Source organism: Stegostoma tigrinum, chromosome 2, assembly GCF_030684315.1.
Source record: "Stegostoma tigrinum isolate sSteTig4 chromosome 2, sSteTig4.hap1, whole genome shotgun sequence".
Taxonomy (NCBI): domain Eukaryota; kingdom Metazoa; phylum Chordata; class Chondrichthyes; order Orectolobiformes; family Stegostomatidae; genus Stegostoma; species Stegostoma tigrinum.
Genome location: NC_081355.1, coordinates 153,293,106 through 153,314,935, shown reverse-complemented (window position 1 = coordinate 153,314,935; position 21,830 = coordinate 153,293,106). Strand labels below are relative to the sequence as shown.

Sequence of the window (21,830 nt, the reverse complement as noted above, 5' to 3'; positions counted from 1 at the left end):
CCCAGTGGATGTTATCTATCTAGACTTCCAAAAGGCCTTTGATACAGTGCCTCACGGGAGGCTGCTGAGCAAGGTGAGGGCCCATGGTGTTCGAGGTGAGCTACTGGCTTGGATTGAGGATTGGCTGTCTGACAGAAGGCAGAGAGTTGGGATAAAAGGCTTTTTTTCAGAATTGCAACCGGTGACAAGTGGTGTCCCGCAGGGTTCAGTGTTGGGGCCACAGCTGTTCACCTTATATATTAATGATTTGGATGAAGGGACTGGGGGCATTCTGGCAAAGTTTGCCGATGATATGAAGATAGGTGGACAGGCAGGTAGTGCTGAGGAGGTGGGGAAGCTGCAGAAAGATTTAGACAGTTTAGGCGAGTGGTCCAGGAAATGGCTGATGAAATTCAAATGTGAGTAAATGTGAGGTTTTACACTTTGGAAAAAAGAATACAGGCATGGGCTATTTTCTAAACGGTGAGAAAATTCGCAAATCAGAAGTGCAAAGGGATCTGGGAGTGTTGGTCCAGGATTCTCTAAAGGCTAACTTGCAGGTAGAGTCCGTAATTAAGAAAGCGAATGTAATGTTGTCGTTTATCTCAAGAGGGTTGGAATATAAAAGCAGCGATGTGCTTCTGAGGCTTTATAAGTCTCTAGTTAGGCCCCATTTAGAATACTGTGTCCAATTTTGGGCCCCACACCGCAGGAAGGACATACTAGCCCTGGAGCGTGTCCAGCAGAGATTCACACGGATGATCCCTGGAATGGTAGGTTTAACGAATGATGAACAGCTAAGGATCCTGGGATTGTACTCATTAGAGTTTAGAAGGTTGAGGGAAGATCTAATAGAAACTTACAAGATAATGTATGGTTTAGAAGGGGGTGGATGCTAGGAAGTTGTTTCCGTTAGGCAGGGAGACTAGGACCCGTGGGCACAGCCTTAAAATTAGAGGGGGTAAATTAAAACTGAAATGAGACGACATTTCTTCAGCCAGAGAGTGGTGGGGTTGTGGAATTCATTGCCGCAGAGTGCAGTGGAGGCTAGGACGTTGGATGCCTTCAAGGCAGAGATCGACAAATTCTGGATCTCAAAAGGAATCAAGGGCTATGGGGAGAGTGCAGGGAAGTGGTGTTGAAATGTCCATCAGCCATGATTTAAATGGATTTAAGTGGACTTGATGGGCCGAATGGCCTTACTTCCACTCCTATGTCTAACGGTCTTATGGTCTAAGAATTACTATGAACAAATAAACAGGTAAAAATTTATGAACCATTGGTATCTAACTCTTCTACTTAAAACTCTAAAGCCCCTATAAATACTCTCTCTCTCCCACCAAGATTTATGAACCGAGAGAAAACTGGCAAATCAGTTCAGTGGTCTCTGCTGGTTCTGCTGATGGCTCTAATGCTGATTAGAATGTTGTTGTCTCTCGATGTTTGCACTGGTTTGCAGGAGGCATAAGGGGTTGGCTCACACTTATGGAACGTCTGAGTTATTAATTTAAAAAGTCACAGCTTACAGCAACTATGGAAGGAACAATAAACTGATTTTCTTCAGGTTTGAAGTAGCTTTTGTTGCAGACAACATCAGAATTTCCTGAACTTGTGGTGGCCTTAAGACTCCTCTCTATCTTATTCCAAGCCCCAAGCAGTTCAGTTACCTGACAACCAATCATATCATTGTTGGCAAGCAGAGGTCTGCTGTTATCAGGCTGCAGCTCCTGACAGACAGTGTAAGGAAACCGGAGCTGGATGCACTCAGGATCTTCTGGGGTGACAGAAAATCATTGATAAGAACCATAGTGAAGATCACTCCTAAGGTGTAGGCTGCTAGTAGCTGGGTGACCACCACAGGATGTAAGGGGTGGGGGGTGAGGAGGAAAGGCATACTGTACAGTGTTCCCCTGCAGCCATTCCCATGTAACAGGTTTACTACTTTGGATACTATTTGGCAGGGGTGACCTTTCAGGAGCTAGTAGCAGCAGCTGTCAGGACAGTGGCACTATGACCAGCTCTGAGCCTTAGAGGGTAAGGGTGCACTCAGTGATACTGACGGGAGACACAGTTGTGAGGGGGACAGAGAGGAGATTCTGTGACTGCAGAAGACACACCAGGATGGCGTTTTGCCTCCCAGGGTCAAGGATGTCTCTGAGCGGTTGCAGAACATTCTGAAGGGGAAGGGTGAATAGCCAGAGGTCATTATGCACATCAGTACAAACCAAACAGTAGACAAAGGGATAGGGAGCAGCAAAATGAGTATAAGAAGTTAGGTAAGAAGTTAAAAAACAGGACTTCGAGAGTAGTCCAAGAAAGCTGAGTAAAATTGTGAGTTCAGGTTGTGGATCCTAAGAAGAATAAAAAACAGGAGGGATCCTTTGCAGGTCGAGGAGAGAGAGGCTCTTAGCTGGGGTAGGCTTGATTGTCGTGCCTGGAGATGCCAGCGCATTGCTGCAAGTGTGTGTTTCAGGAGTCGCAGGGTGAAACACTTCTGAAGGGTGTCAATGTTCTGGATGTAGATATTGTCACGGTTGGGGAAAAATTGGGAAGGTTTGAATGTGGACTGTAGTCCATTGGGGATGATCTGGTTCCGTAGGCAGGTACTGCGAAAGGTGATGTGGCTGTTGTATGTGGTTTGCTTCAGGACATGGTCGAGCAGTTTCAAGGCCAAAGAGATTACGACAGATTTGCAGTGGGAGAGAGATCCCCTGAGGTTTGTCCAGAGGGAGGAGGGTAACTCCTTCAGGTTAGGAATCCCTAGAACAGGCTTCACAGTGAGATAAAAATTGTATTAGAGATAATAGAAACTGCAGATGCTGGAGGATCTGAGATAACAAAGTGTAGAGCTGATGAACACAGCAGGCCAAGCAGCATCTTACGATCACAAAAGCTGACGTTTCGGGCCTAGACCCTTCATCAGAAAAATTCTGATTTTTTTTTTTGAATTCTGATTTTTTTTTCGATGAAGGGTCTAGGCCCGAAACGTCAGCTTTTGTGATCGTAAGATGCTGCTTGGCCTGCTGTGTTCATCTAGCTCTACACCTTGTTCTCTCGGATTCTCCAGCATCTGCAGTTCCTATTACCTCGAGGGAAGTGATCTCTTGATTACTCCCAGTGCCACGCAGCAGGGTGGAGAGAAATAGAAAGATAGGTCAGATGAAGACCCACTACCTACTATGGACCCAATGTAGAGAAAGCCACAATGGATACAGTCCCTGCAACCGTAGGAAGTGCTACGTTTGCCCCCACACTTCCTCCCTCACCCCCATCCCAGGCCCCAAGATGACTTTCCACATCAAGCAGATGTTCACCTGCATATCTGCCAATGTGGTATACTGCATCCACTGTACCCGTTGTGGCTCCCTCTACGTTGGGGGAACCAAGCGGAGGCTTAGGGGCCGCTTTGCAAAATACCTACGCTCGGTTTGCAATAAACAACTGCACTTCCCAGTCGCAAGCCATTTTAACTCCCCCTCCCATTTCTTAGACAGCATGTCCATCCTGGGCCTCCTGCAGTGCCATAATGATGCCACCCGAAGGTTGCAGGAACAGCGGCTCATATTCCGCTTGGGAATTCTGCAGCCCAATGGTATCAATGTGGATTTCACAAGCTTCAAAATCTCCCCTCCCCCCACTGCATCCCAAAACCAGCCCAGCTCATCCTCCCTAACCTGTTCTTCCTCTCACCCATCCCCTCCTCCCACCCCAAGCCGCACCTGCATTTCCTACCTACTAACCTCATCCCGCCCTCTTGACCTGTCCGTCCTCCCCAGACTGACCTATCCCCTACCTACCTCCCCACCTTTACTCTCCTCTCCACTTATCTTCTCCTCTATCCATCTTGGGTCCACCTCCCCCTCTCTCCCTATTTACTTCAGCGCTTCATTGGAGGTTGCACTGATGCTGTTACCTCGTCGGGTAATGAAACGCCTGCGGAACAACGAACCAGCTCGGCAAGCCAACCAACCTCAACAGATGAATGCATGGCTGAGGAGCTGGTGCAGGGGGAGGGTCATCAGTTCTTGGATTATTGGGATCTATTTTGGTGCTGAGGTGACCTGCACAAGAGGAATGAGCTGCACTTGAGCTTGAAGGGATCCAATATCCTTGCGGGGAGATTTGCTAGTATTGCCTGGGAGAGTTTAAACTAGTTTGGCAGGGGTGTGGGACTTTAAATAAGAGAGGGACCATCAAGAAGTCGGGAAAATACATTAGCCATCGAGAGCAAGTTTACTATTCAGGATAGCCAGGGACACAATAAAGGGAATGAAAATTCTACTGGTTTAAAATGTATTTATTTCAATTCACAGGGCCTGACTGGTAAGCCGATGAGCTCAGAGTATGGGTGATAATGGGAACTGCAGATGCTGGAGAATCCAAGATAACACAGTGTGGAGCTGGATGAACACAGCAGGCCAAGCAGCATCTCAGGAGCACAAAAGCTGACGTTTCGGGTCTAGACCCTTCAGAGAGGGGGATGGGGGGAGGGAACTGGAATAAATAGGGAGAGAGGGGGAGGAGGACCGAAGATGGAGAGAAAACAAGATAGGTAGAGAGGAGAGTATAGGTGGGGAGGTAGGGAGGGGATAGGTCAGTCCAGGGAAGACGGACAGGTCAAGGAGGCGGGATGAGGTGGGAGGTAGGAAATGGAGGTGCAGCTTGAGGTGGGAGGAAGGGATGGGTAAGAGGAAGAACAGGTTAGGGAGGCAGAGACAGGCTGGGCTGGTTTTGGGATGCAGTAGGGGAAGGGGAGATTTTGAAGCTGGTGAAGTCCACATTGATACCATTGGGCTGCAGGGTTCCCAAGCGGAATATGAGTTGCTGTTCCTGCAACCTTCGGGTGGCATCATTGTGGCAGTGCAGGAGGCCCATGATGGACATGTCATCTGAGGAATGGGAGGGGGAGTTGAAATGGTTCGCGACTGGGAGGTGCAGTTGTTTGTTGCGAACCGAGCAGAGGTGTTCTGCAAAGCGGTCCCCAAGCCTCCGCTTGGTTTCCCCAATGTACAGGAAGCCACACTGGGTGCAATGGATACAATGTACCACATTGGCAGATGTGCAGGTGAACGTCTGTTTGATATGAAAGGACATCCTGGGGCCTGGGATAGGGGTGAGGGAGGAGGTGTGGGGGCAAGTGTAGCACTTCCTGCGGTTGCAGGGGAAGGTGCCGGGTGTGGTGGAGTTGGAGGGGAGTGTGGAGCGGACAAGGGAGTCGCGGACAGAGTAGTCTCTCCGGAAGGCAGACAAGGGTGGGGATGGAAAAATGTCTTGGGTGGTGGGGTCGGATTGTAGATGGTGGAAGTGTCGGAGGATGATACGTTGTATCCGGAGGTTGGTGGGGTGGTATGTGAGGACGAGGGGGATCCTCTGGGGGCGGTTGCGGCGGGGGTGGGGTGTGAGTGATGTGTTGCGGGACACGCGGTCAAGAGCGTTCTCAAGGCCCTCCACTTCTTCCTGTCCCGCAGGCCCAACCAATCCCCCTCCACCCAACTTATCCTCATCCACTTACCGAACTCATTCTCACCCTCAACAACTTCTCTTTCAATTCCTTCCACTTCCTACAGACAAAGGGGGTGGCCATGGGTAACCGCATGGGCACAAGCTATGCCTGCCTCTTTGTAGGTTACGTGGAACAGTCCCTCTTCTGCACTGACACAGGCCCCAAACCCCACCTCTTCCTCTGTTACATTGATGACTGTATCAGCGCTGCCTCTTGCTCCCCAGAGGAGCTCGAACAGTTCATCCACTTCACCAACATCTTCCACCCCAACCTCAAGTTCACCTGGACCATCTCCAACACATCCCTCACCTTGCTGGACCTCTCAGTCTCCGTCTCAGGTAAGCAGCTAGAAACCGATGTCCATTTCAAGCCCACTGACTCCCACTGCTACCTAGAATACACCTCCTCCCACCCACCCTCCTGCACAAATTCCATCCCCTATTCCCAATTCCTCTGCCTCCGCCGCATCTGCTCCCAGGATGAGGCATTCCACGCCCGCACTTCCCAGATGTCCACGTTCTTCCAGGACCGCAACTTTTCCCCCGCAGTGGTCGAGAACGCCCTTGACCGCGTCTCCCACATTTCCCGCAATACATCCCTCACACCCCACCCCCGCCACAACCGCCACCAGAGGATCCCCCTCGTCCTCACATACCACCCCACCAACCTCCGGATACAACGTATCATCCTCCGACACTTCCACCATCTACAATCCGACCCCACCACCCAAGACATTTTTCCATCCCCACCCTTGTCTGCCTTCCGGAGAGACTACTCTGTCCGCGACTCCCTTGTCCGCTCCACACTCCCCTCCAACCCCACCACACCCGGCACCTTCCCCTGCAACCGCAGGAAGTGCTACACTTGCCCCCACACCTCCTCCCTCACCCCTATCCCAGGCTACAGGATGACCTTCCATATCAAACAGAGGTTCACCTGCACATCTGCCAATGTGGTATATTGTATCCATTGCACCCGGTGTGGCTTCCTCTATATTGGGGAAACCAAGCGGAGGCTTGGGGACCACATTGCAGAACTCCTCTGCTTGGTTCGCAACAAACAACTGCACCTCCCAGTCGCGAACCATTTCAACTCCCCCTCCCATTCCTCAGATGACATGTCCATCATGGGCCTCCTGCAGTGCCACAACGATGCCACCCGAAGGTTGCAGGAACAGCAACTCATATTCCGCTTGGGAACCCTGCAGCCCAATGGTATCAATGTGGACTTCACAAGCTTCAAAATCTCCCCTTCCCCTACTGCATCCTAAAACCTGCCCAGCTCGTCCCATCCCCCCACTGCATCCCAAAACCAGCCAAGCCTGTCTCTGCTTCCCTAACCTGTTCTTCCTCTCACCCATCTCTTCCTCCTACCTCAAGCCGCACCTCCATTTCCTACCTACCACCACATCCCACCTCCTTGGCCTGTCCATCTTCCCTGGACTGACCTATCCCCTCCCTACCTATACTCTCCTCTCTCCCTATCTTGTTTTCGCTCCCTCTTCGGTCCTCCTCCCTCTCTCTCTCCCTATTTATTCCAGTTCCCTCTCCCCATCCCCTTCTCTGATGAAGGGTCTAGGCCCGAAACTTCAGCTTTTGTGCTCCTGAGATGCTGCTTGTCCTGCTGTGTTCATCCAGCTCCACACTTTGTTATCTTGAGCTCAGAGTATGGATTGGCTCTGGGGACTGGGAAACATGGCTAAGAGAAGGGCAAGACTGGCAATGTCCCAGGATACTGAAGCTACAGGTGTGACAGGAGTACATGTATGCCAGAAAGGGGAATTGCCGTTTTGATAAGTGAGGACATAACAATAGTGCTTAGAGAGGATATTCTTAAGGGGTCATCAGATGAGGCCATACAGTTAGAACTGAGGAACAAGGAGGGGATGGTCATTCTGTTGGAACTGTATTACACAACCCCAAATGTTCAGCGGGTACTAAAGAATCAGAGGTTTAGAGACATTATACATACCTGTAGAAATAATAGAGTAGTACCAGTTGGAGATTTTCATTTCCCCTGTATTGACTGAGTCACCCAGTGTGTAAAAGGCCTGGATAGGGTGAAATTTGTCAAGTGTGTCCAAGAGATGGACTATCCCCTGCCTCTTACTTCGCTACATTGATGACTGTCTCGGTGCTGCCTCGTGCTCCCACAAAGAGCTCGTTCAGGTCTTCAACTTCACTAACACCTTTTCACCCAACCTCTAAAAATTCACCTGCACAAAATCAAAGCTGCTGGAAAAGCTCAGCAGGTCTGGCAGCATCTGTAAAGGAAAAAAGAGAGTTAAAGTTTCAGGTCCGGTGACCTTTCCTCAGAACTGAGGAAGTTTTGAGGAAGGGTTACCGGACCTGAAACATTAACTCTGTTTTTTCCATCACTGATGCTGCCAGACCTGCTGAGCTTTTCCAGCAACTTTGTTTTTGTTCCTGATTTATAGCATCGACAGTTCTTTCGGCTCTCAAATTCACCTGGACCATCTTCAATGCCTCCTTCTCCTTCCTGGACCTCTCTGTCTCCATCTCTGGTGACCGCCTCGAAACCGACATACATTTCAAGCCCACCTGCTCTCACAACTACCTAGACTACACCACCTCTCACCCACCCGCCTGCAAGAATGCGATTCCCTACTCCCAGTTCCTTCGCCTTCGCCACATTTGCTCCCAAGATGGAAGGCATCCCAGATCTCCTCCAATTTCAGGGTACACAACAACCTCACTATGGTGATCGAAAATGCCTTCAACCGCATCTCTTCCACTTCCCACACCTTTGCCCTCATATTCCCTGCCCCCCAAAAAAAATCCCCCTTGTCCTCACATATCACCCCACCAAGCTCTGCATCCAATGTACAATTCTCCACCACTTCCGCCACTGCCATTCCAGCCTCACAACCAAAGATATATTTCCCTCCCCACCCCTTTCTGCCTTTCGAATGGACCTCTCTCTCCACAACTCCCTCATCCAGTCCATACTCCCCATTAGCCCCAACACCCCTGGCATCTTTCCCTGCAACCGCAGGAGGTGCTACACATGCCCCTACACCTCCCTCCTCACCTCCATTCAAAGCACAAAACTGGGTGTCACCTGCACATCCGGCAACATGGTCCACTGCTCTCGATGTGGCCTCCTCTACATCGGAGAGACCAAGCGGAAACTTGGAGACCATTTTGTAGAGCATCTGCACCCTGTTCGCAATAAACAACAACACCACCTTCTGGTCACAAACCAATTTAACGCTCCACTTCCACTGCCTGGGTGCCACGTCCATCCTGGGCCTCTTCCAGTGTCACAATGACGCCACCTGCAAACTGGAGGAGACTTAACATGAATTTACCACTTTCAAAATCTCCACAGCCTCACCCCATGACAACCCTCCCCCTCATCCGGCAGCCTTGACCTGACACAACCGGTCATCTTCCCCCTCACCTATCCACCCTTCCTACCTCACTGACCAATCCCCACCACCTCCTACCTGCACTCTCCTAACACCAGAGATAATGGGAACTGCAGATGCTGGAGAATCCGAGATAACAGCGTGGACCTGGATGAACACAGCAGGCCAAGCAGCATCAAAGGAGCACAAAGGCTGACGTTTTGGGCCTAGCCCCTTCATCAGAAAAGGGGGATGGGGCGAGGGTTCTGAAATAAATAGGGAGAGAGGGGGAGGCGCTTTGAGGTAAGTGCCTAAATAGCAATCACTTACCTTCCCAACTGCCTCTCTGCTTCGACTTCACTTCCGCCCAGTTCCCGCCGCTCTCTGCTGAAAAAGGGGCACGGATGATCCCTGGAATGCTAGGTTTAACGTACGATGAACGGCTAAGGATCCTGGGATTGTATTCATTAGAGTTTAGAAGGTTGACGGGAGATCTAATAGAAACTTACAAGATAATGTGTGGCTTAGAAAGGGTGGACGCTGGGAAGTTGTTTCCGTTAGGGAGGGAGGCTAGGACCCGTGGGCACAGCCTTAGAATTACAGGGGGTAAATTTTAAATGGAAGTGAGACATTTCTTCAGCCAGAGTGTGGTGGGCCTGTGGAATTCAGTGCCACGGAGCGCAGTGGAGACCAGGACGTTAAGTGCCTTCAAGGCAGAGATTGATAAATTCTTGATCTCACAAGGAATCAAGGGCTACAGAGAGAGTGCAGGGAAGTGGAATTGAAATGCCAATCACCCATGATTAAATGGCAGAGTGGACTCGATGGGCCAAATGGCCTTACATCCACTCCTATGTCTAATGGTATTATGCTCTTATGGTCTTATCTCTGATTCCAGCATCTGTAGTTCTTGCTATCTCTGAGATGCTGTTTTCAGTGATTAAGGCAGCATATGGAATACTTGCTTTTATCAGTTGTGGCATTGATTACAAGAGCAGGGAGATAGAGCTGTACAAACTTTGGTTAGGCCACAGCTGGAGTAATATGTGCAGGTCTGGTTGCCGCATTAAGGTTTGATTGCACCAGACAGGGTGTAGAGGAGATGCATCAAGATGTTGCCTTGGGCTGCAGCATTTAAAGTATGAAAAAGAAAGAAAACTGGTCTGGAATGTGTGTTTCGGGGTCGGGGGAAGAGAGACAGAAACTCAATTGACGTATACAAAATTACCTGGTGCATAGAGAGAGAACCTTCCCCCTGAATAGGGGGAATCAGTGCCCAATGGGGGCAGTTTTATTGTTATGAGTAGGAGGTTTAGTGTGGATTTAAGTGTGTTGGATATTTGGAACTCACTGTCTGAAAAGGCAGTAGAAGCTGGTGTGCTCAACGTTAAAGTAGTATTTAGATGAGTACTTCACACACCATAGCATGCAAGACTATGGGCCAAGTGCAAATAAGTGCTTTATGGTGTGGATGCAATGGACCAAAAAGTCTAATTCCCTGCTGTAAAAGTCTATGCCTCCAAAAATTATTTTTTTGATCAACCGGTTCATAAATTTTTATTCCTTCATGGGATGAGGGTGTTTTGCTGGCTAGGCCAGCACTAATTGCCCACTTGTACAGTTATGAGTCAACCACATTCGTGTGGGTCTGGAGTCACACGTAGGTCAGACCAGGTAAGGATGGCAGTTTCTTTTCCTAAAGGCTCTTAGTGAATGTTGTGAAATATCACTAGGCAAAGTGGCAGTTGACCCTGTACCTTGCAGAACAAGGCCATGAGATATAGTCGAAGAAGCAAGTCATTCAGCCCACACAGTCTGTTCTGCCATTCAATGAAATCATGGCTGATCTGTTACTCCTCAACTCCACTTTTTTCTGCCTTTTCCCCAGAACACTTCAACGTACTTACTGACCCATGCTCAGCAGCCCTCTGTACCAGAGAATTCCAGTTTTCCCTATTCTCAGGGAAGGAAATTCCTAGTCCTCTTTGCACAGGGTCACTACCACTGCACTACGAGGCGACCAGTTCTGAAGGAGTGCTGAGAAAGGGTCACTGGACCCGAAAGGTTAATGTTAATTTCTCTCCACAGATGCGGACAGCCTCGCTGATACCCCTCTCCCCACAATCCCCAGTGTTTCCCCCCCCCACTTTCTGTGTGATAACAGCTTTAGTTAAAATCCAGAGCAGATGTCGGGGTCTTATCACTGAGCCGGCGTGGGGGGGGGGGGGAACGCCCGGGTTCAAAGTCTTACCCGCTCCACTACCAACAACAAAAACAGAAATTGCTGGAAAAGATCTTGCAGCATTTGCGAAAAGAAATAAAATGTTTATGTTTCGAGTCCAGTGACCCTTCTTCGACCCGAAACATAAACGCTGCCTTTTTTCTTCACACGTTCTGCCGGATCTTCTGAGCTTTTCCAGCAACTGCTGTTTTTTGTTTTTACAACATTCGCAGTTTGATTAGCAAAGTATCTAGAAACATCTCCGAGCGTTAATATTTTTAACGGCAGGTTTAGAATCAAACAGACGTTCCCTTTAAACGGTGAAACAGAAATAGCCCCCTGAACAAGAATACGCTCCCTCACTCGGGTTTCAGCAATCACCTCACATCTGGGAATAACAAAAGGCAGTTCAGACAGATCAGTGGATTTTTAAAAAAAATGTGATAAATACTCACCGTAACGTGATCTTTCGCTTCAGAATAAAGACCGGCGGCTTTCTCCTTCTCCAAGATGGCGGTAGTCTCCGTCAAATCACGACGTGCTCATTGGGCAACATCCCAAAGGATTAGCCAATAGGCGCCAGAGGCTTCAGGACATCGCCTCTTCATTGGAAGCCACCAACACCTAACCTCGCCCATCATCCAGGAGCCGGGCCAGTGCCAATGGAAGAAATCTAAACACCGCCTCCTCATTGGACGGTGATCTGCAGCCGGACGGCCAATAGGACGGAGAGAGTTTAACGATGCCTTTTCTCTATTGGACAGCTCGCGGACAGGGGTGGAAAGGGACCGCAGCGATGCCCAATGACGAGGCGGGTTCTTGCAGTACCTAATTATGATTGGTTGGCAGTTCACACACACACACACACACACACACACACACACCCCCGTGACGTGGTGCGTCACTCCCGGCCGACCATGCCTGGTTGTCATGGCAAACGCCGTCAAACAGACATGATGGTGCGGGCCGGCTGGAGTTTGTGTTATCCTTGAGGCTATCTGACCGAGGCAGAAAGACAACTTGGGGGACTCCGCGCAGCCATTCTCAATCTGCAAACCGTGTGTACTTATCAATTTATCACTTTACTATAGGTCTTGAAGAGGATGGTCATGTCCCTTTGGACGTAACACAGTCTCACAACATTAGCCATAACACCTCCAAACGACAACATTCCTGTTAGAGATGCGGAGACAACAATTTAAACAATACTTATGGTTAAATAGCTAATTGCAACATTGGAAGATGGTAAAAGTCACCATATTACCGCGGTCTCATTTGAGATGATGGCAGGCGTTAGGTTTTATCAGAGGATCACCACACCTCAGGTGAGGTTGAGGAGGCAGGACGTCATTGCTGACCTGAGCCAGTATGGGAATTGTCGTTGTCATTTAAACCAGCTATCTAGCAGTCTGAGTTAACTGACCTCCCCACCCCCCGCAATATTGTAATAACTTTAACAGTCAGTGCAGTGGTTATGGTCTAATTGAATGTAAGCATGGATTCAAGAGGTCAAGCGACCCATTCCCCATTCCTTCTGTTAATCTGTATATTTTATGTATATAGATTAAGTGAGTGGAACGTGTTTGATAAAATGCTACATTACAGACTTATGGATAAAGTTATCGGTCATGGATGGCAACGTTTTTTTTGTTTACTCATGAGATACGGATACCTCTGGTTGAACAACGTTTAAGCCAGTCCCTAGTTGCCCTTAACAAGGTGGTGATGAGCTGCCTTCTTGAACCATTTCAGTCCACCTGCTGTAGGTTGACTCACAATACCCTTAGGGAGGGAATTCCAAGATTTTGACCCACAGATTGAAGGAAGGGTGATATATTTCCAAGTCAGAATGGTAAGTTGCGTGGAGAATATGCAGGTGGTGGTGTTCCCATGTCCCTTGCTGCCCTTCTCTTTCTCGTTGATCTCGGTTTGGATCTTCGGATCTTCGGTGAATTTCTGCGGTGCATCTGCCACTGTGCATCGTGGGTGGAGGGAGTGGATGTTTGTGGATGTACTGCCAACCAAATGGCCTGCTTTGTCCTGGATGGTGTGAAACTTCTTGAGTGTTGTTGGAACTGCATTCATTCAGACAAATGGGTGGTATTCCATCACACTGCTGACTTGTGCCGTGAAGATGGTGAGCAGGCTTCGGAGAGTTATAAGGTCAGTTACTTGCCTTAGTATTCCTATCCTTTGACCTGCTCTTGTGGGCAGTGTGTTTACATGGTAAGTCCTGTGGAGTTTCTGGTCAGTGGTAACGTGCAGGTTGTTGATGGTAGGAATTTCAATGATGGTAACACCATTGAATGTCAATGGAAAGTGGTTAGATTGTCTCTTATTGGAGATGGTCATTGCCTAGCATTTACATGGTGCAGACGTTACTTGCCATGTCAGCCCAAGCCTGGATGTTGTCTAGATCTAGTTACATTAGAACATGGACTGTTTCAGTACCTGAGAAGTCATGAATGGCATTAAGCATTGTGCAATCTTTGCCGAATATTACCACTTTTGATCTTATGATGGAGAGAATGTCAGATATAAAAGAAAGGACATACAAACTGGTTGAGTAATAGGAAATGGAGTAATGGTCAATAGATAATTTTCACGCTGGAGGATGGTTTGTAATGAAGTTCCCCAGGTATCGGCATTGGACCCTTGCTTTTTCTTAATTCATTTTGTGGGATGGGGGTGTTGCTGGCTGGCCAACATTTATTGCCCCTTCCAAGCTGCCCTTGAGAAGGCAGTGGTGAGCTGCCTTCTTGAACCACTGCAGTCCATATGCTGTGGGTTGACCCACAATGCTGTTAGGGAGGGAATTCCAGGATTTTGCCCCAGTGCCAGTGAAGGAATGGTGATATATTTCCAAGTCAGGATGGTGAGTGCTAGGAGGGAAACCTGGAGGTGGTGGTGTTCCCATATATCTGTGCCACCGTCCTTCTAGGTGGAAGTGGTCGTGGGCTTGGTAAGTGCTGTCTGAGGATCTTTGGTGAATTTCTGCAGTGCATCTTGTGGATAGTACACACTACTGCTACTGAGCATCCTTGGTATGTCGATGATTATGGATATAGTGCCAATCAAGCTGGCTGCTTTATGCTGGATGGTGTCAAGCCTCTTGAGTGTTGTTGGAACGGCACTCATCCAGGCGAGTATTCCATCAAACTCCTGACCAGGTTTTGAGGAGTCAGGCAGTGAGTTACTTGCTGCAGTAATCCTAGCTTCTCACCTGCTGTTGTAGCTACTTTGTTTATGTGGTAAGTCCAGTTGAGTGTCTGGTCAGGATGTTGAGTAACACCTTTGAATGTCAAGAGGCAATTATTAGATTGTCTCTTATTGGTGATGGTCATAGTCTGGCATTTATATGGTGCAGATGTCACTTGCCACTTGTCAGCCCAAACCTGGATATCATCTAGATCATGTTGCATTTGAACATGGACTGCTTCAGTATCTGAGGAGTCATGAATGGTGCTGAACATTATGCTATCATCAGGGAACTTCCTCACTTCTGATCTTACGATGGAGGAAAGGTCATTGATGAAGCAGCTGAATGGTTGGGCTGAGGACACTACCCTGAGGAATTCCTGCAGTGATGACCTGGAGCTTAGATGACTGACCTCCAACAACCATGACTATCTTCCTATGTGTCAGGTATGATTCCAACCACTGGACTGTTTTCTCCGATGCCCATTGATTCCAGTTTAGCTAGGGCTCCTTGATGCCATAGTTAGTTGGATGCAGCATTGATGTCCAGGGCTGTCAGCCTCCCCTCACCTCTGGAACTCAGCTTTTTGTCCATGTTTGGACCAAGGATGTAGTGAAGTCAGGAGCTGAGTGGCCCTGGCGGAACCCAAACTTGCAGTCTCTGAGCAGGTTATTGCTGAACAGGTGCTGTTTGATAGCTCTGTTGATGACACCTTCCATCACTTTACTGATGATTGAGAGTAGACAGATGGGGAAGTAATTGGCTGGGTTGGATTTGTCCTGCTTTTTGTGTACAGGACATACTTGGGCAATTTTCCACATCGTTAGGTAGATACCAGCATTGTCACTGCACTGGAGCAACTTGGCTAGGGGAGCAGCAAGTTCTAGAGTACAAGTCTTGAGTACCATTGCCGGAATGTAGTCAGGGCCCACAGTCTTTGCAGTATCCAGTGTCTCCAACCATTTCTTGATATCACATGAAATAAATTGAATTGGCTGAAGACTGGTATCTGTAATGCTGGGGACCACTGGAGAAAGCCAAGATAGATAATCTATTTGGCACGTCTGGCTGAAGTTTGCTGCAAAAACTTCAGCCTTATCTTTTGCACTGATGTGCTGAGCGCTTCCATCATTGAGGATGGGGATATTTGTGGAACCTCTTCCCCTCAGTGAGTTGTTTAATTGTTTGCTCCCATTCATGACTGGATGTGGCAGGGCTGTAGATCTTAGATCTGATACGTTGATTCATGACAAATACTATTAATCAGGATCTTGTGTGAGGCAATGCTTTTTGGATGAAGGAAAATGGACAGACAGTACATAAAAGGGATACAAATTCTAAAAGGGGTGCAACAGCAAAGGGACCTGAGTGTGTGTATATACATAGGACATTGAACGTGGCATGTTTGGTGAAGAGAGCAGTTAATAAAGCATATAGTATCGTCCACATTATTAATAGGGGCGTAGAGTACAAGAAGAAAAAGGAGATGCTGAACTTTTTAAGAACTTGTTAGACCTCAGCTGGAGTATTGTTTAGATTACATTAGATTAGATTCCCTACAGTGTGGAAACAGGCCATTTGGCCCAACAAGCCCACACCGCCCCTTGAAGCATCCCACCCAGACCCATTCACCTACAATCCACACACCCCTGAACACTACGGGCAATTTTAGCATGGCCAATCCACCTAGCCTGCACATCTTTGGACTGTGGGAGGAAACCGGAGCACCCGGAGGAAACCCATGCAGACACGGGAAGAATGTGCAAACTCCACACAGACAGTCGCCCGAGGCTGGAATTGAACCTGGGCCCCTGGAGCTGTGAGGCTGCAGTGCTAACCACTGAGCCACCGTGTCGCCCCCTGTGTACAGTTCTGGGCACCATATTACAGGAAGGATGTGAACACATTGGAGAGACTGCAGTAGAGGCTTCCAAAGATGAGAAACTTAACTTATAGGACCGTAAGACCATAAGACATAGGAGTGGAAGTAAGGCCATTCAGGCCATCAAGTCCACTCCGCCATTTAAATCGTGGCTGATGGGCATTTCAACTCCACTTCCCTGCATTCTCCCCGTAGCCCTTGATTCCTTGTGAGATCAAGAATTTGTCAATCTCTGCCTTGAAGGCATCTAATGTCCCGGCCTCCACTGCACTCCGTGGCAATGAATTCCACAAGCCTGTGGAATGGATAGATTGGTAGGCTAGATTGAGGATCTATCGCAGAATGTTTTAAGCAAGTGAGACTCTTTTATTCGTGGCTTTATAAAGGATGTTTTACATCTGCCATCATATATAGCAAAAGGGATAATTTATGCCCGCAACAGAGATGGAGGTTTAGGGATTCAAAGACTGGAGATACAGGTCCCAATTGCAATTTTAAAGAAAAGGTTGGCATTGGAGATGACAGATGACATTGTTATTCCCACGTCATTTCAGTTTTGTCATGAAAGAAACATTGATGATATTAGAGAATTGATGAAACTGAAGACGATGAAGGAAGTATGGCCAGTCAGGTGGGCAGAGCTAGACTTGGAAAATGAGAAAGGAGGGACAGTGAAAAGTTTGAGCTCGAACTACCGGGACTGGAGGAAGGTCGGGTGGATAGATTGGCTGGATAGATTGAGGATCTATCATTAGATTATGAGGACAGATCATTTTTCGGGAGGAGAGCAAGAGCAAGACAGAGAGAGCACCAGGAGGCTGCCGGGAAGGTAAGGTTTTTTCCCCACTTCAAAAAGCTTACCTCGAGCGGGAGCGGTCTTCATTTTCAGGAGGAGAGCAAGAGCGAGACAGAGAGAGCATTAGGAGGCTGCTGGGAAGGTAAGGTTTCAAAAAATAATGTTGGGGCCCTCCATTTTTGTTTCAGCAGCAAGAGGAGTGGGAGCGTCGACCAGGTAGCTGCCGGGAAGGTGAGTCACTGTTTTAAAAACTTACCGTGAATAGGCAGAGCGTACACTGAGCAGGAGCAGACACGGGACTGCTGAGTAAGTGAGGTAATATATTTGTGTGGTTGCGTTACCCAAAACGCTACTCGGGTAGTGTCTCCCACCTATCCTCCTCCTGTAACCAAAAAAAAAGGTTCTGTGCGCCAGATTGGTAAGGTAACTAGTTTATTTTTTATTCTTTGTTTTTCAACAGTCTCTTTGGGAATTTAGAATAATGGGAATGGAGGTCAGGGCAGTTGAATGTTCCTCCTGCAGAATGTGGGAGGTAAGGGTCACCACTAGTGTTCCTGCTGACTACATCTGCGGGAAGTGCACCCAACTCCAGCTCCTTGAAAACCGCGTTAGGGAACTGGAGCTGGAGCTGGGTGAACTTCGGATCATTCGGGAGGCAGAAGGGGGTTATTGAAAGGAGTTACAGGGAGGTAGTCACTCCTCAGGTACAAGAAAAAGGCAGATGGGTTACAGTCGGGGGTCAGAAAGGGAACCGGCAGGCAGTGCAGGGATCCCCTGTGGCCATTCCCCTCAACAATAAGTATACCGTTTTGGATACTGTTGTGGGGGACGACTTACCAGGGGAAATCAGTGGGGCACAGGTCTCTGGCACAGGGTCTGTCCCTGCTGCTCAGAAGGGAAGGGGGAAGAGGAGCAGAGCGGTAGTCATTGGGGACTCATAGTTAGGGAGACAGGAGGTTCTGGGGGGATGAGAGAGACTCATGGTTGATGTGCTGCCTCCCCGGACCCAGGATTTGTGATGTTTCTGATCATGTTTTTGGGATCCTTAAGGAGGAGGAGGAGCAGCCCCAAGTCGTGGTCCACATAGGCACCAACGACATAGGTAGGAAGAGAGATGGGGATTTAAGGCAGAAATTCAGGGAGCTCGGATGGAAGCTTAGAGCTAGGATGAACAGAGTTGTTGTCTCTGGTTTGTTGCCCGTGCCACGTGCTAGTGAGGTGAGGAATAGGGAGAGAGAGGAGTTGAACATGTGGCTACAGGGATGGTGCAGGAGGGAGGGTTTTGGATTCTTGGATAATTGGGGCTCTTTCTGGGGTAGGTGGGACCTCTACAAGCAGGGTGGTCTTCACCTGAACCAGAGGGGTACCAATATCCTGGGGGGGGGGGGGAAATTCGCTCAGGCTATTCGGGTGGGTTTAAACTAATTCAGCAGGGGGACGGGAACCAAAATTGTAGTTCGAGTACAGAAAAGGTTGAGAGTAGGGAGGTCTGAAATAAAGCTTCAGGGATGCAAGATGGCACCGGCAAGCAAGAAGTTGGTTTGAAGTGTGTCTACTTCAACGCCAGGAGCATCCGGAATAAGGTGGGTGAACTAGCAGCATGGGTTTGTACCTGGGACTTTGATGTTGTGGCCATTTCGGAGACATGGATAGAGCAGGGACAGGAATGGTTATTGCAGGTTCCGGGATTTAGATGTTTCAGTAAGAACAGGGAAGATGGTAAAAGTGGGGGAGGTGTGGCATTGTTGGTCAAGGACAGTATTACATTGCAGAAAGGATGTTTGTGGACTCGTCAACTGAGGTAGTATGGGCTGAGGTTAGAAACAGGAAAGGAGCGGTCACCCTAAAGGGAGTTTTCTATAGGCCTCTGGATATGTAGCGGAAAGGATAGCAAAGATGATTGTCGATAGGAGTGAGAGAGACAGGGTGATTGTCATGGGGGACTTCAACTTTCCAAATATTGACTGGGAGCACTATAGTTCGAGTACTATGGATGGGTCAGTTTTTGTCCAGTGTGTGCAGGAGGGCTTCCTGACACAGCATGTAGATAGGCCAACAAGGGGCGAAGCCACATTAGATTTGGTACTGGGTAATGAGCCCGGCCAGGTGTTCGATTTGGAAGTAGGTGAGCACTTTGGTGATAGCAATCACAATTCTGTTATGTTTACTTTAGTGATGGAAAGGGATAGGTGTATGCCACTGGGCAAGAGTTATAGCTGGGGGAAAGGCAATTACGATGAGATTAGGCAAGATTTAGTGAGCATGGGATGGGGAAGGAAACTTCAAGGGATGGGCACATTAGAAATGTGGAGCTTATTCAAGGAAAAGCTCCTGTGTGACCGAGATAAGTATGTACCTGTCAGGCAGGGAGGAAGCTGTAGAGCGCAGGAGCCGTGGTTTACGAAGGAAGTGGAATCTCTGGTCAAAAGGAAGAAGAAGGCTTATGTTAGGATGAGATGTGAAGGCTCAGTTAGGGCACTTGAGGGTTACAAGGTAGCCAGGAAAGACCTAAAGGAAGAGCCAGGAGGAGACATGAGAAGCTGTTGGTGGATAGGATCGAGGTAAACCCTAAGGCTTTCTATAGGTATTTAAGGAATAAAAGAATGACGAGAGTAAGATTAGGGCCAATCAAGGATTGTAGTGGGAAGTTGTGTGTGGAGTCAGAGGAGATAAGGGGAGCACTAAATGAATATTTTTCGACAGTATTCACTCTAGAAAACGACAATGTTGTCGAGGAGAATACTGAGATACAGGCTACTAGACTAGGTGGGATTGACATTCACAAGGAAGAGGTATTAGAAATCCTACAGAGTGTGAAAATAGATAAGTCCACTGGGCCGGATGGGATTTATCCTCGGATCCTCTGGGAAGCCAGGGAGGAGATTGCAGTACCTTTGGCATTGATCTTTAACTCATCATTGTCTCCAGGAATAGTGCCAGAAGACTGGAGGATAGCAAATGTGGTTCCCCTGTTCAAGAAGGGGAGAAGAGACAACCCTGGTAATTATAGACCAGTGAGCCTTACTTCAGTTGTTGGTAAAGTGTTGGAAAAGGTTATAAGAGATAGGATTTATAATCATCTAGAAAAGAATAATTTGATGAGGGATAGTCAGCATGGTTTTGTGAAGGGAAGGTCGTGCCTCACAAACCTTATTGAGTTCTTTGAGAAGGTGACCAAACAGGTAGATGAGAGTAAACCGGTTGATGTGGTGTATATGGATTTCAGCAAGGCGTTCGATAAGGTTCCCCACAGTAGGCTATTGTACAATATGCGGAGGAATGGAATTGTGGTAGATATAGCAGTTTGGATCAGAAATTGGCTTGCTGATAGAAGACAGAGCGTGGTGGTTGATGGGAAATGTTCATCCTGGAGTCCAGTTACTAGTGGTGTACCGCAAGGGTCGGTGTTGGGTCCACTGCCGATTGCCATTTTTATAAATGACCTGGATGAGGGCGTAGAAGGATGGGTTAGTAAATTTGCAGACGACATTAAGGTCAATGGGGTTGTGGATCGTGACGAAGGATGTTGTAGGTTACAGAGAGATAAGCTGCAGAGCTGGGCTGAGAGGTGGCAAATGGAGTTTAATGCGGACAAGGGTGAGGTGATGCACTTTAGTCGGAGTAACCGGAATGCAAAGTATTGGGCTAATGGTAAGATTCTTGGTCGTGTAGATGAGCAGAGAGATCTCAGTGTCCATGTACACAGATCCTTGAAAGTTGCCACCCAGGTTGACAGGGCTGTTAAGAAGGCATACAGTGTTTTAGCTTTTATTAATAGAGGGATCGAGTTCCGGAACCAAGAGGTTATGCTGCAGCTGTACAAAACTGGTGCGGCCGCACTTGGAGCACTTGGAGTAGAGTTCTGGTCACCGCATTATAAGAAGAATGTGGAAGCTTTGGAAAGGGTGCAGAGGAGATTTACTTGGATGTTGCCTGGTATGGAGGGAAGGTCTTACGAGGATAGGCTGAGGGACTTGAGGCTGTTTTCATTAGAGAGAAGAAGGTTGAGAGGTGACTTAATTGAGACATAGAAGATAATCAGAAGGCTAGATAGGGTGGATAGGGAGAGCCTTTTTCCTAGGATGGTGACGGCGAGTACGAGGGGGCATAGCTTTAAATTGAGGGGGTGAAAGATATAGGACAGATGTCAGGTAGTTTCTTTACTCAGAGAGTAGTAAGGGTATGGAACACTTTTCCTGCAACGGTAGTCGATTCGCCAACTTTAAGTACATTTCAGTCGTCATTGGATAAGCATGTGGACGTACGTGGAATAGTATAGGTTAGATGGGCTTCAGATTGGTATGACAGGTTGGCCCAAAATGGAGGGCCGAAGGGCCTGTACTGTGCTGTAATGTTCTCTGTTCTATATTCTATGTTCTATGGGCAAGGTTGGGACTGTGCTACTTTGAGAGAAGAAGTGTATTTGGAGATTTGTTTGATGTTTCAAAATCTTGAGCTGTCTTTTTAGATTGGGAGAAACTGTTCCCATTCAGTAAAAAAGGATCAAGAATAATTGAGTGCAGATTTAAAATGATTTGCAAGAGAAGAAAAGGTACAGTGAGAAAAAAACTTTTTCACACAATGAGTGATTTGAGTTTGAAATGCACTGCCTGGAGTATAGTGGAAGTTTTCAAAAGGGCATTTGATGGTTATTTACACCATATGATTTGGGGGCAGATTAGGGAGGCCATTCAGCCCATCAATTCTGTTACATCATTCAAGGAGACTTTGACCTCTGTACCTACCTCATCTGAGGGATTCTAGCCCTCGACTGATAGAAATGCTTGAAGTCTTAACATTGGACCACAGCCCAAGATGGAGCTCCTTGATCTATTGAGCTGCAGACCAACCAGTTCTCTGAGGAGGGAATTCCTCCTGAC

At 48.0% G+C, this 21,830-nt stretch overlaps 1 protein-coding gene across 5 annotated transcripts in view; it reads left to right on the top strand.

Moving 5' to 3' along the window:
- Positions 1-12,000: 12,000 nt before the first annotated feature.
- The window catches only part of dlec1 (DLEC1 cilia and flagella associated protein), a 181,819-nt gene continuing 171,989 nt past the window's right edge, over positions 12,001-21,830 (top strand). For 3 of the 5 annotated variants that reach the window (XM_059640337.1, XM_059640341.1, XM_059640334.1), the window contains exon 1: positions 12,001-12,131. The gene's annotated coding sequence lies outside the window, so the exon portion shown is untranslated. Of the gene's footprint in view, positions 12,136-21,830 lie in introns of all 5 variants that reach the window. The other 2 variants (XM_059640338.1, XM_059640336.1) reach the window with 1 other exon arrangement.